Genomic DNA, 14,618 nt, shown 5'->3' with positions numbered 1-14,618 from the left:
TGCCATGGGATGTCAAAATCATCAGAATAAGGTCCTAAAAGGTCGCCGACGTTTTAGTCGGCAAAATCCCCTGCACACGTTCCTCGCCAGGAGGTCACCTCGCCTCCGACAGCCTCCAAGTGACACTGCCATCTGATTATCAGGAAAGGAGGTTACATCAGCATTCAGACACCAATGCCCGTGTCACCTCTGCAGAGAAGCCTGCCCTGTCCACCTTCCCTGTCACCGTCTAATGCATTATGTCGCCTTCTTAATAGCTGTGTTAGGTGCTGCACCACGCACTGGGGTTATACAACTGTGATGTCACGTAGCTCACTTACTGCCACTTAGGCAGAGCTGGAGAGCTTGTTTATCTAATCTGTAAAAAACGAGATTTGGAGGGAGGCGCTATTTCCAAGTTTGCGGACACACTTCAGCTTTTCCAGAGCAGTGGGGCATTGCTGCTCAGAATCAGGTTAAGGTAATAATGACGACAGATGACAACTGTCTGTTCATAATGGTGGCATTGATTGCATGAAGCCTTGGGTAACCTCCTTAGCAGTACAAGGAAGGGTCACACCGTCAGCCGTTCTGAGATGGTTCCCTAACCCACGGGGGGTTAAGACAAGTCAAGCACCACTTTGCATCTCTCACACTGGCGGATAGGGGATGGCTCCTTCGCCAGAAGCAGAAAACAGTGGCAGGAAATGCGTTCAGCCTCATAAACGTGCTTTCATCTCACGGGCCTGCAGGTCTACGGCTCATGGAGAGATCGAGGCTGGCGACGTGGATTTAGGAGTTATCCGTGCAGTCAGCTGGTTGAGACCTTGGGAATTACAGAAGCTGATGTGATAGAGACAAGAGTTCAGTGGAAGCGGGGAGGGGTCACAACAGCCCAAGCGGGAGTATCAGGACACCGGTGTTGGGGGAGGGGAGTGAGGGATAAGAGGTAGCTTCTGCCAAGCGGAATTAAGAATGATGAGGATGCCGCTGGGGAAAACAGTAGGAAGTTTCCTCAAAAAATTAAAAATGGAACTGCCTTTTGACCCAGTGATTCAACTTCTAGGAATGTATGCACCCCTGTGTTCACTGCAGCACTATGTACAACAGCCAGGACCTGGAAACAGCCCCAGTGCCCATCAGCAGGTGGGTGGATGAAAGGCTGTGGCACGCTGACACAGTGGAACACCGCTCAGCTGTATAAGGACAGAAGAAACTCTCCCCTGTTACAACAGCACAGACAGGCCTGGGGAGTGTCATGCTGCGTGAAATAAACCAGTCAGACAAAGACAAATACCATATGATCTCGCTTATGTGTGGAATTTAATGAACAAAATAATTTAACAGAGTACAAACAGAAGCACAGATACAACGAACAGACTGACAGCTGCCAGAGGGAAGGGGGTTGGAGGGCTGAGTGGAAAAAGGGTGAAAAGTTTGATACACACACACACACACACACACACACACGCACGCATGCACACATAACACATAGACACACACAACCAGTGTGGACACAGGGGAAAGAGCTGGGGTAGGTGAAGGTGGGTAAATGGGGACAAAAAGAGACTTTGCTTGGGGTGATGGACGCATGGGGCAGACGATGTTTTGTTGAGTTGTACGCTTGAAACCCGAATGGTTTGGTGAACCAATGTCACCCCCCAAAACCCAATAAAAATGTTTAAAAAGGCAATTTACAATTAAACAACAAGAACGACGAGATGAGCACCCTCTTGGGCCGGCTACCTTCCATGCAAACCCCACTTGCTGCTGTTACTCCAGGCTTTGTCCCACAAAAACCATTTCTGACAAACAGTCTGGAGACACACATGAAAAAAAAAATTTCTTTCTTAAAACGGGTTCATGGAGGCAGAACACGCATGGATTTATATCCCTTAAGAGTGACAATTTACAGCCACTAATTATTCTTTGCAATGTTTGTTCTCTCACTACCTCTTGGGACAGAGACGAAGGCTGCCAAAATCGACGCACATTAAGAAAAGGAAGAAAGGAAGGAGACTTGACTTGGGGTGGTGCACACACAGTACAACATACAGATGATGTGTTACAGAATTGTACCCTTGGAGCTATGTAGTTTTATTAGCCAATGTTGCCTCAATAAATAAGAAAGAAAAAAGAAAAAGAAAGGAAAACTTTGTTCCATTTGGAGTCAATCTGTTAAAAAAAAGTCTTAATATCTGTATCCAGTAAGTCCTCATTCAATACTGTCATTAGGTTCTTGGAGACAGACTTCGAGCAACACAATGAAATCACATAAAGAAACCCAATGGACTGCAGGCTAATTGATACAAGCAAGAGTTACGTTTTCTTAAGTATATTATTCGTCACCACAACATGACCCAACTTCTAAATAAAAACCTCCAAACACTTCTAACATTAACACTGGAATTATTTGCGAGCTATGTGTACATCTCAGAAGAGCCTCCAGGAGTTTATTCATTCGCCCGCTGCAAATAAAGGCGGGGCTGTGATCACAGGAAGTGTGTTCTTCCTGGTCTCGGGGGATTTGCAAGGTGCCATTCTGGTGGTGCTGCTCCGTGAGGGAGAAACCTCTTCAGGGAGCTTAGCACCTACTGATGCAGGCGGCACGGCGCACCGCGTACTCCGCCTTCATGCCTCTCTTTCCCGTCTAGTAAAAAGTCGGCTCGAGAACACCAAGCTTTGCCAATTCCATTTCTAAGGGGTCTCTGGGCTCAGACCCTTATTTTCCATCCCTGCAACACCTCGTGGAGTTCAGGCTTCTTCTGGACGAGTGCAATGGCCTCTTCACTGCTCCTCCCATCAACCCATCTTCCACACAGACTCAGCAGAGTGGCCCTTCTAAAACTCAACAGAATGAGAAGACATCTGTATCCATCCTCACCAAATACCATAAATACATGAATTAAAAAAATTGTCAAGCTGGAGAAATACAATGTAGTTGCAACATTTGTAACAGATAAAAGGATCTCTATATTTCTGCCTCTTTCCTCCCCTCCACATATGTAAACAGTTCTCACACGCCAATAAAAAATTCAAAAATAGACAAAGGATATGATTACTAACATATATCACTGAAGACAGGATATACACCAAATGAGTTTTAAGAGGGGAATAAAAATATAAAAGATGTGCAACCTTACTTGTAACTGAGGGCCAGAAATTAGGTTTTTGTAACCTCTTGGACTGGCAAAGATTTAAAAGGTTGGCAACAACCAGTGTTGGCAAAACTCATAGAAAAGGGAGCTCCCTTACTGGTTGGAAATGTACTTTTGAGTACAATTTATCAGAGGCAGTTTTCCTATATTGTAATAGTTTTTTCTTGCTCTATAATAAATCACCAGAAATGCATCAGCTTAAAATAGCATTTGCTTAGTATCTCACAGTGTCTGTGGGTCAGGAATCCAGGCAGGGCAGAGCTGGGTTCCCTGCCCAGGGTCTCCAGAGGCCAAACTGAAGGTGTCAGCCAGGGCTGGGGACTCATCAGAGGCTGGAGATCCTCTTCCAAGCTCAGGAGATTATTGGCAGAATCCATATCATTGCAACTATAGACTCACGGTGGCCAGGTGGTCGCTGATCTCCAGGCCTTTTTAAAGAGCTCACCTGATTGGGTCAGGCTCTGTAAGAGTAGTTTGTCTTTTGATTAACTTCAAGTCAACTGATTAGAGATCTTAATTACCTCTGCAAAATCCCTTCCCTTTTGCTATATAATGTAACAATCGCAGGGGTGACATCCCCGTCAGCTTTGCCATGATCTATTGGGTAGAAGCAACTGCAGTCCCGGCCACACTCAGGAGGAGTTACCCATATTTTACCATGTATAATATACATGTTTTTGCCCAAATTTTTTAGGGAAAAATGAGGATGGGCATTATACATGGGTAGTGGTAATTCCATATCTATCTATCTATATGTTTTTAATTCTTTTATTTATGCTTATGTGTTAAAAGTGTAACTCTAGCCCTGGTTGGTGTGGCTCAGTGGATTGAGCACTGGTCTGCAAACCAAACGGTTGCCAGTTCGATTCCCAGTCAGGGCACATGCCTGGGTTGCAGGTCAGGTCCCTGGCAGGGGGCGTGCAAGAGGCAACCACACATTGATGTTTCTCTCCTTCTCTTTCTCCTTCTCTTCCTCTCTCTCTAAATATAAATAAATAAAATCTTTTTTAAAAAGTGTAACTCTAGAAAGCAATAATATCCATATGCAAAATAATACCCAGGAATATAATAATTCGTTTTGTTTCTAAATACAAATAGATAAATGAATTAAAAATTTTAAATGAAAGATTTTTTCCCTGAAAGTTTGGGCCAAAAATGTGGGTGTGCATTGCACATGGCAAAATGCAGTAATTATACAAAGACACAGGTCATTAGCCAAGGTCATCTGATAATTCTGCCAACCACATATAATGGACACAAAATGTTCATCATTTTTGTCACAGCAATTTCACTTCTAACACTTTATCCCAAGGAAATAAAGGTATGCTCACATAAGCCTTTTCATCATTCCGCTATCTGAAATGAAAATATAGAGGCAACCTAAGTATCCATAAACAGCAGATTAGGTATATAATTTATGATATATCTATATGGACTATCACTCAAGGTAACCTCCCTGTTGATTAACTTAAAGTCATATAGATGTTATATCATATAGGCATATCCCATACATGCTGACAGAAAGATATACATGTGATCAAAATATTAAAAGAAACCTATAACAGAGGGCACAGCAAAAGTAGGTTTAGAGTTTTGAGTATGCAAAACCCAGTTTGTTATTTCATTATTATTTATTAATTGTTGCATTATTTGCCGTACGAGCAACTGTGAACCTACCTTTGCCCCACCCCATATGTTAAGCAGAAAATCAGGGTCGCTGCGTATCCCTTCTATAACGAGAAAGAACCACTGGGCTGTGTTTTACACGCTATGGTATCTCTTAGTAAAAAGAGCTGTGTACAGAACAGGGCACCCAAAGGCATCTCTGGTTTTGTAAAATATAAATGTGCCTATGAAAATTTGTTAGGGAAGACACAAAATTTTAATACTAGCTAGACCGAGGCTGAGATGAGGGGGGATCTCAAGCTTCTGTTTGACTCGGTTTTCTGCACTTTTCAATACAGCACAAACATTATTTCCATAGTGTTTTCAAATAAATCCCTGGCAATTTTTTTTAATGTAGAAAAGAAACTGCAGTAAGACAAAAGGCCCTCTCCCTTTTCCTCTGGTCCTCGGTCAGGGCTTGCCTCCATCTTCTGAGCTCGGCAGCAGAGGACACAGAACTCCTTTAGTGGGTCAATGCTGCCCTTATGCTGCCTCCCCTGTCAGGCTGTGAGTGCACCTGTGGCCGTGTCCTGTCTCATTCACCTCTGTCCTTCCAGGGATCACCACAGGACCTGCTGGACAGAAGGTACTCCATGGTTGCTGCATAAATGAAGGAGACTGTGGCTGGGAAAGGGGCCACCCAACCCTGTAAAGCAGGTCTGGGTGGTGGAGGATGGAGCCACAGGAGCAAACCCAGATGGAGACAGGGAGGCCAGATCACGCAGCCATGTATTAGATGCCGGGCATTGAGGGCCAAGCTGAGGGCAGCAGAGGGGAAGTAGAATGGGCAGGATTTGGGCAATGTGGGGCGGTGACTTCAAGGCAGGGAAGTGTTAAGGGCACTTCCCAGAATCTGACTAGGACAACTGGTGCTGATATTTGCCTAAATAAAGGGCAAACATTTTTTTTTTGGAGAAAGAGCAAAAATGACAAGTTCAAATTTCAGCACACTGAGTTTGAAATCTGAGTCCATGAGTGACAGCCAGGTGGAGACATGCTGGAGGTACCATTAGGTCTCTTCTGGGACTCTGCCAGCTGTCACGTGCACATGGCTGGCTCTGCAAACCACAGGAGCTTAATAGATGCATGAGTAAAATCCATCTCTCCCTCCTTAGAGATGAAATGCTCACCGTCTTAGGCTGCAGTTACTTCCTGGAGCCTGGAGAGAGGGCAGGGCAATGGAAGGATCGGGCATAACATCCAGAACTGGACGAGCTGAGCGACTTCCTGGGGACCCGGGGCCCTGCTATTCCGCTCCCAGGGAGGTTCCCGTGTGCATGGCTCCCCTCTGGTGTTTGCATGTTCTCCATCTGCCTTCCCACGGTGGCAGGTGCTGTCTGCATCCCCACCTTGCAAAGCTTTCACGCAGAATTGGGTGCACATTTCCCAAAACCGTGGGTGACTTCCAAGACGAGCCATCGTGGGAGAAGGCTCCTTCTGACTGTGAATTACATTTGTAATTGAAGGGTCCTAAGCGCATGTCACCAAGCTCTGAGGGCGAGATGGCTCCCACAAACACCACCCCCTCGGCCAGCTCAGCTTCTGCCTGCCTGGCACTCAAGTTACTTGCAGAATGGCTCCCACCACCATGCCCACCTGCATGCATTTCAGGGCTCTCCTTGGCAACACAGCCTGTTTCCAGTATGGGCCACATCACTCCTTTGTGCTGTTCTCACAGCCTTGACTCCCTTCCCAGCGCAGCCCTGTGGGTCGGGCCCTCCATGGTCCTCAAGACCCGGGTGAGTTACCGGCTCTCCTGTGAACCCTTCAGGCTGTCTCCAACCAGGTGGGTTTGGGTCCCTCTGCCCTGAGCCCTGTCAAGACTCTACACTGTACCTCTCTGTTTATGACTCTGTGTCTCCTGCCGAACTCTGAGCTTGTCGATGCCCATGCCTGCGCCCAGGATCTTCCCCGCCCCTTGCACTTGCACACGATTAGATACCAGCGAGCGGCTGTGGCTACCTGGCTGAGTGAGCTGTTCTCCACAGAGGAGGCCTTGCCCATTTATTCCAAAGAGCACACAGGACAACCCCTTAGAATAAAGGCCTGGGCCACCTTTGGTTCTTCTCGGCTCCGCCCCCAACGTACCATCTGCCCTCCACCCCTCTTAATGGCCCCTTTCATTTTCCATCATATTATTCCAGGGGCTGCAATTCCCTGCTTGCAAATTATCATCCTACCAGTAACAAAAGCATCATCTACAAATTGCTTTATAGGCCATCAAGCAGCAGCACATGTTACGATTATCTGGGTGCCCGTAAAACCCTAGTGCCATTCACAGGCCAGACAGCACCTTCCCCCATCGTACGGAGGAGGGACGGGAGCTCAGTAAATCACTCCAGCTCAGACACCGAGGAGCAGGTTAGCCTGGAACTCAAGACTTGTCATTCTCAGGCCTGAGCTCTCTGCCTGTTACCTCCATCTAAATAGTCTTTTATGACTCAATTGTGCATGTTTTGCACGGGAAGGGAGAACCTTCCTGATTTTTCCCTAGCACCTAACTTGCAAATTTGCTCAATAAATCATTGCTGAATTAACAAATAAGTAACTATCCTTTTCTATCATGGCTTTAGGTGGAGCGGTTCCCAAGGACCTCTCTGGAACTCCCTTCCTGTAACTAGAGATTTCCAGCCCCCAGCCCCACAGTCATGCCAAGGTACGTGTTGCGTCCAAGAACATCAGCTGCACGAGTTGTGAACAAGAAACAACATGAGAAAGTAAATGGAGACCATTTGTGGAAAAGAATAATAAAACCACACTTGCCTCGATGCTAGAAATACTGGGGGCTCCGTGCCTTGCTACTGGCTCCGCTTCTCCATGTCTTTGCCATCCTGCACTCCCAATCTGCCCGCAGTTCTGTGCAGAAATGTGATTTAGTGGGTAGCTCTTCCCACAACTCTGTCACGAACACAGCCATTTCCTTCTCTACTTTTTAAAGTTTCTGTTCTTTGCAGCACAACAGGCTGCACATAACACTTTCTCCAAAGTCACATGCAACAGAGAAACCCCTCCTAAAAGCTCCTACAGGGCGAGACAGAGAGAGAGAATGTGGTGGGGAGAGTGGGGAGAGAGAGACGGGGCGGTTTACAGAGACCGATGTGCCGGCAGGATCCCAAGGTGATTCAGCACCATGCAAGGTGAGCTGGAGGAGGATGATAATAGTAATAAGAATGGTAAACACTTAATTATAGTGCTTACCTGTGCCAGGCACAGGTCAAAGGCTTTAGATGTATTTTTTCATTTAATTTTCATGACAATGCTGTGAGAGTGGTGACATCAATATGTCCATTTTATAGATGGAGGCACAGGGAGGTTTGGGAATTTGGCAGGTCCCATAGCTGGCAAAGAGCCAGGCTTGGGCCGCAGGCAGTGTGGTCCCAGAGTACATATGTGCTATTTCCTCTGTGCTATTCTTGTCTCCTAGAATTGTTTATGCTCTTCTTCCAGGCAGCCTTCCAGGCCACTTCCTAAACACCACCAAACATTGGGTGGCGACAGAGCAGGCAACTTCACCATCAGCCATGGCTTGTCTCCACTCCTGGCTGTCCCCAGGTCACTTGTGCGATTGTGGGTAGATCAAATAACCAACCTCTTCAAGCCTTAACTTCTTAATGTGTAAAATGGGAATGATACAGATATGCTCGGTGTCTTGGCAAACATTTAAGACGCAAGGACAATAACCGTCCTGCATGCTCTAAATATGGAAGGCCCCAAGGAAGAGCTGGCAGACAGATGACCCTTCCTTTGCCATCCGTTGGGTCATTCACGTACCCAGCAATTCTTTACAGAGTAGCAATTGGGTGCCCTGCGTTGCATGGGGTGCTGGAGAAGTCCCTCTTCTCGTGGTGCGTACTGACTCGTGATGGATGGCAGGAGATTAAAAGGCAAACACACAAATGCCATACCATTTCAGAGGGAGAGATCAGGGCAGTGAAGAAATTAAACAGGACATACAAGACAGAGTGCAACGGGGAAGGGAGAGAATGTTTACACGGGTCTGGTGGATGGCACTTGAGCCGAGACCGAAATGAGAGGCATCAGCCAGCCAAGTGAAGGTCTGGAGCGGGGAGCAGACTCCAGACAGAGAAAAACAACGAATGCACACAAGCAGAAAAGCCTTGAAGATTTCCAGGAACGGGAGCAAGGCCGGCACGGTTGGAGATGACGAGCTCTGAGAGGCAGGCAGGGCTAGATCACGCCGGGCCTTGCAGGCCACAGGGGGTGGGCTCGGAGTCTGGGCTCTATCCCGAGTCCCACCGGAAGCTCCCAGGAAACTCTGCGTCGGGGAATGGCATGATCTGATTTATAGAGATGTACCAAGTCCGTGAAGGAAATCTTTCACGGCGTACACACATTAAATCATCCCGTTGTACATTTTACTTTTTTTACATTGCTCTTTTATACATATTATAATTTTATTTGTGAATTATGCCTCAATAAACCTAAAAAGAGAGAGAGAGCCCATTAACACCTGCCCTGGAGCCTGTGCAGGTGGGCTGCACGGTCGGAGCCAAGCCCAGTGGCTGAATCCAACTGCCACGTGAGCCCCAGCCGCTTTCTGACTCAGGCCGGGGTGACCCTCAGGACACAGTCTGCAGTAGGGGGCCCTTGGACTTCACTTGGGGGCAGGCAAAGGGATTGAAAATCTAGGGGGAAGCTGGTGACATTGACCTCGCAAGCCCGGTTCTGCTCATCAGCACCTGCGAGGGAGAAGCCGTGGGTCTGCGGGCCCTCACCACACCCCGCTGCTGTTAACTCACCCATTTCTCAGACGTTTCTGCAGAAAGGTCAAGGGCTAGATGACCAATCATGGCTGAGCTAATGCCTCAGACCCCACCATCGATTCTCAACCTCAATTTTTGCAAATGTCTCACTATCTTATCCAAATATGCTCAGACCTTGGAGCAAAGAGTGTTCCTGGCAAAGTTTGTGAAAGATGGAAGTAAAGAGTTGATGTTTTTTGAAACTGGCTTCCTGGCACACGTGCCCCCATGGGGGTGCTGCTCTGGAGAGGTGGGTAATAGCAGGGGAGGGGTCTCCCCCCCATAGGGGCTCAGAACCTCCCACCTCGGCCCACCGATCGGCGGTTCTCAGGTTGCAGGACGCATCAGTATCACCCACCACATGGGTTTGTCACGCAGGCTCCGTTCTATAGGTGCGGTCCGGGACTCCAGGCTCTCCACGTAACCACGACCCCCAGGGAGCCTGACGAGATGGGCCCTTAGACCCTTGCTGTGCCAAGTGTGGCTGGTGAACTGTCACTAGTGCCATCACCAGAGAACTCACTAGAAATGAAGAATTTTGTGCTCCATCCCAGACCTACAGGATCAGAGTCGGCACTTAGCAGGCTCCTCAGTGGCTCCTGTGCGCACTGAAGTTTGGGAAGTGCTGACACAGACCGCACCGAGGGCCCTGGGCCCTTCTTTGGTGCCTGACTCTCCCTGAGTCTGTTCTTCCACCCAGTAACATTGTAAATACAGCCGTTGTCCTGGACCTGAACTCCTAGGGAGAGTGGCCCACGCACCCATCTAACTACCAGGGAGGATGTGGCGGGGATGTGGCCCTTGCAGAGCGGGGACCTCGGCACAGCCATTCGGAAGGCAAGAGATTCGGGACTGAAAAACATCCAGAGGCTGCAGGCTGGCTGGCTGCTTCCAGATTTCGGCAAAGAAAACAGCAATCACTGATTCAACCACGTGCTGTGGGCCAGGTCCTGGGGGAATGACGGATGCCATTGACAGGACGCCATCTGGATGATGAAATGCGTGCACGTGCATTCTCTCACGAAACTGCGCACACAGCGGGAAGCCTGTGACCACAACGCATGATGCCCATTTCACTGGGGAAGAAACTGAGGCACAAAGAAGCTAAATACCTTGTCCAAGCTTAAGACACAGCATTCCTTCTGCAATCCCCGCCAGGTCTGTCTGATTTTAGGTGCTGGGTCACTACGGCGAAGGGAAGCAGAAGGCAGTTGAAGGGAGAACAGCAACATTCATGGATTTGTGTTGCTTTTGTTATAAAGTTAAAGCTCAGGAGAGGATGATTCCCCCAGCGGTGTCTGGGCTGTTCCAACAAAAACGTCTCAAGGTTCATCCATTTGAGGACATTTTGTTAACCTTGAGGACATTTTGTAAGAGAAATAAGCCAGTCACAAAAGGACAGACACTGTGCGATTCCACTTACTCGAGGTGCAAAGAGAAGTCCCTAGAGACAGAAAGCAGAAGGGTGGTTGCCAGGGGGAGGAGCGAGTAGGGGGGTGTCGTCTGCTGGGTTCGGCTTTACAAGAGGAAAAGAGCTTTGGAGATGCGTGCCCCACAATGTAAATCTACTTAACGCTACTGAACTGTGCATTTAAAAATGGTTAATACAGTACATTTTATGTTATGTGCATTTTATCACAAGTTTTAAAAAATGAAAGGAAAAGAAGCAGTTCCGAGCAGCATTTACGCAAACGCCAGATCTTGAAATTGGACGTTATGACTGAGCCACCAACCACGGGCGGGATGACTGTCCAGGCTGGACATAAATGTGCCGTTATGTCTGCCAAAGCCAAGATTCAGGAGCTCAGCGGGGCTACGCAGGTGGTCACCTAAAGTGCTGATTTGTTATGCCCCACTCATCAGTGATAACTCTGACAGTGGGGGCTACAATGAAACACTTTCTGAACACACACACACACACACACACACACACACACACACACACGAAAACCTGAATGATTGAGAGTACCAGCATATGAGAGTGATGAGGATGAGGAGGGTGCAGGAGGTGGAGGCACTGGGGGCCAGTAAATTCTGTAGGGCGAGGGGACCTTGAGTGGGGAAGGGGGAAGGACCTGTGGGACCCACTTTTGCTGCAGGGTCTACATCATCATTATAATCCTGGGTATCGGAGGGGTCCCCACTCTGCCCCACTGACCCTTTTCCTTGGTGCAACTGCTGATCCTTCTGGCCACTGAAAGTAATTGCTGCATCTTCACTCAGACCCAGAAGCAATGACAATGAACATGAGTACGATGCATCACAGCTTACAGAGCATCTTTACATACCACCCACTCATTGAGAAAACTCTATGCCCTGGTGGGATTAGTATCTCCAGCCATTTGACAGACCCAGAAACTGAGACTCAGAGCAGTAGAGCTGTCTGTCCAAGGAATACCCGGGGGGTAGACTCACATCCAGACCCCCAGCTCCGAGCCCCAAATTCTGTGTTTGGCGTCTCGTGGCCTCATCTGCCCCCGGGATGAGCGAGCCCTCCATGGCCCCAGCTGGGCTGTCCCATGCATCACCAGCAGCCCTGACTGCTGCCTCAGCCCCTTTTTCTGATGAACACACATTAAGATGCCACCCTCATAAAGGGACGGTTGTTAGGAAGGATTAATTCATTAATGAGTATGAGGCCTCTGGAAAGCCAGAGTGTGAGATAAATACCCTTGTTGTCAGCTTTGCCTTGTTGCTGCCGAATGAAAAGGACCACAGTCCCCCCATTGTCCTTGGATAACAGCCTCGATTTGGCGAGGGCAGGAGGAAGGAGGCTGCATGGGGATAAACAGCACTCGCTTGTTCCCGCACACAGGCCGGGGGAGGCAGCAGGGGGCCGGCGCTTTGGTCTTCCCAGGGAGCTCTGTGCCTTTGGCCTCCAGCTCCTCCCCACACAGCCCTGCTGGACACAGCCACACACCTGTGCCTGTGCACACACACATATGCACACATGCACACACACTCATTCACTTAGCCCAACTCTCGCCCTAGAAAGGGTACCTCATCGTGGCCTCTTATGAAGTGAACAAAGCTAACTCACATCCACAAGCAGATGTGTGTGTGAAACAGAGATTTCTCTCCCGGGGGTGCGTTTGCAGTGATCAGCCCACACTTTGCAGATGACGCTCATGGTAACTAAGGGACCAGACAGCAAACACAGGGCTCAGTCTAGGTCTGTTCCAGGTGCTTCTACTGCTGCACAGCCGTCGGAGTCAGCTCAGGCTGCTGCAATGAAGTATCGCAGTCTGCGTGGCTTAAACAATAGGCAGCTATTTTCTCACCATTTTGCAGACTGGAAGTCTAAGATCAGGGTGTCAGCACGTCAGGTGCTGGTGAGGGCTCTGTCCCTGGCTTTCAGACAGCCACCCACTCACCATGTGCTCACATGGCCTTTCTTCAGGGGATGTTCTCAGGGAGGAAGAGGGAGAGGGAGGGAGGGAAAGAGAGAGAGAACGAGCAAGCTCTCATGTCTTTTCCTCTTGTTCTAAGGGCACTAATCCCATCATGAAAGTCCTGCCCTCCTGACTTGATCTACACCTAACTACTTCCCAAAGAACAGGCTTCCAAATACTGACACAGGTCGGGGGGGAGCTTTAACATAGAAATTTGGGGGAGAAACAAATGTTCACTCATAACAGTAGCAAACATTCCAAAACGTGCTGGCCAAAAGCAGCAGACAATTTCATGTCATGCGCATGAATTCCGTGCATCAGAAATGTGGGCAGGACCCAGCGGAGACGGGCTGCTCTGCTTTACCGGGTCCGGGCTGTCACCTGGGAAGACTGGAGCAGTCACCGGTGACTTGGATGGCCACGGGCTGGAGCAGGTGGCGTTGGAGGAATGCATTTCCAACCAGACTTTTCCAATCACCTGCCTGGTGCCCGGGCTGGGCTGGCCGGGACCGTCACCTGGAATGCTGACACGCGGCTTCCCGTGTGATCTGGGCTTCTCGCTGCAGAGACAGCGAGTGCTGAGAAACAGTGTCTCCGGAAGAACAGCGTCCTAAGAGATCATCCTCAGAGGTCCCATCATGCCTGCTTCTCTCCAGGGGAAGGAACAGGACCGGGCCAGCTCAGATCCCAGGGAGGGAAGTGCAGACTCCAGTTCTTGATGGGAGAAATGCCTAGGAAGTTGGGGCCATGTTTTAAAGCCGTAACAGGAGAAGGTGTCAGCTCGCTGCAGGACTTCAGAATTGGGTTTGAGGGCCACGGTCCCAGATGCCAGCCCCCAGTCCACAGGAGGAGGAAATTCAGCACACTCCAGCACTCTGGATCATGCCTTTCTTACTCCCATGAGGCAAAAAAGAAAGGGGTACCCCAAGTTTAGGGTCCTTAAAGGACCTAGATCCACGCCTTTCTTTCACTTATGAAGAAACTGAGGCCAAGAGAGGTCACTAACTATACCCGTGTCACACAGCCGCTGAGTGACACAGCTGGTGTCCCAAACCTGACCCCCAGTCCAGGGCTCGCTCTGCCCCTCGGCTGCTGGCTGCCCCAGGAACTGCAGCTGCCCGTTCCTTCCTATTGAGATCAGGAGTCTGTCTTTAGCCTGGAAGCAGAACCTCCCAGTTGTCCTCCCTCTAGGGAGACGGGAAAGCAGGGGGTGGCCAGGGGGCAATCACAGGCCGGGGCGGCTGTGGGCCGGCAGGCGAAGGTGAGTGGGTCAGCTCGCCCCGCCAGGGCGGTTCTGTGCTGGGCAACTGGATGAACACACTGGGAGCAGGCTGTGTGTGCAGCCGAGTGCGAGCACATTTTTAAATACACATTTCACATGCATATGCAGATCCCACCGACATGCGACAAATGCGCAGTGGCCTCCAGGAGCCGCTCTCCAAAGAGGCACTTATTCCACGGGATGCCAGGCATCCGAGCCTCAACCGACGCCGGGATGCAGATGGGCCATGGGCAGCTGCCTTCAGTTACAGAGGGAAGACCTGAGTCAGATGGCGGGAAGAACTTCTTTCTTTCTCTACAACAACAGCTTTTTCCAACAGAGTCTTCTGCGACTTCGTGCCGCAGGCTCCGCAGAGACCCCGATAAGGAGCGGTGCTCTT

The 14,618-nt window shown here is 49.3% G+C and overlaps 1 protein-coding gene across 1 annotated transcript in view; it reads right to left on the bottom strand.

Moving 5' to 3' along the window:
* PTPRT (protein tyrosine phosphatase receptor type T) overlaps positions 1–14,618 on the bottom strand; it is a 668,348-nt gene that overhangs the window by 436,730 nt on the left and 217,000 nt on the right. The gene's annotated exons all lie outside the window — the stretch shown is intronic.

Source organism: Phyllostomus hastatus, unplaced genomic scaffold (genome assembly GCF_019186645.2).
Source record: "Phyllostomus hastatus isolate PE091 unplaced genomic scaffold, TTU_PhHast_1.1 phas_contig_17, whole genome shotgun sequence".
NCBI classification, from domain to species: Eukaryota; Metazoa; Chordata; class Mammalia; order Chiroptera; family Phyllostomidae; genus Phyllostomus; species Phyllostomus hastatus.
Note: the sequence above shows the minus strand (reverse complement) of the source record. Positions and strands in the feature narration are given on the sequence as shown.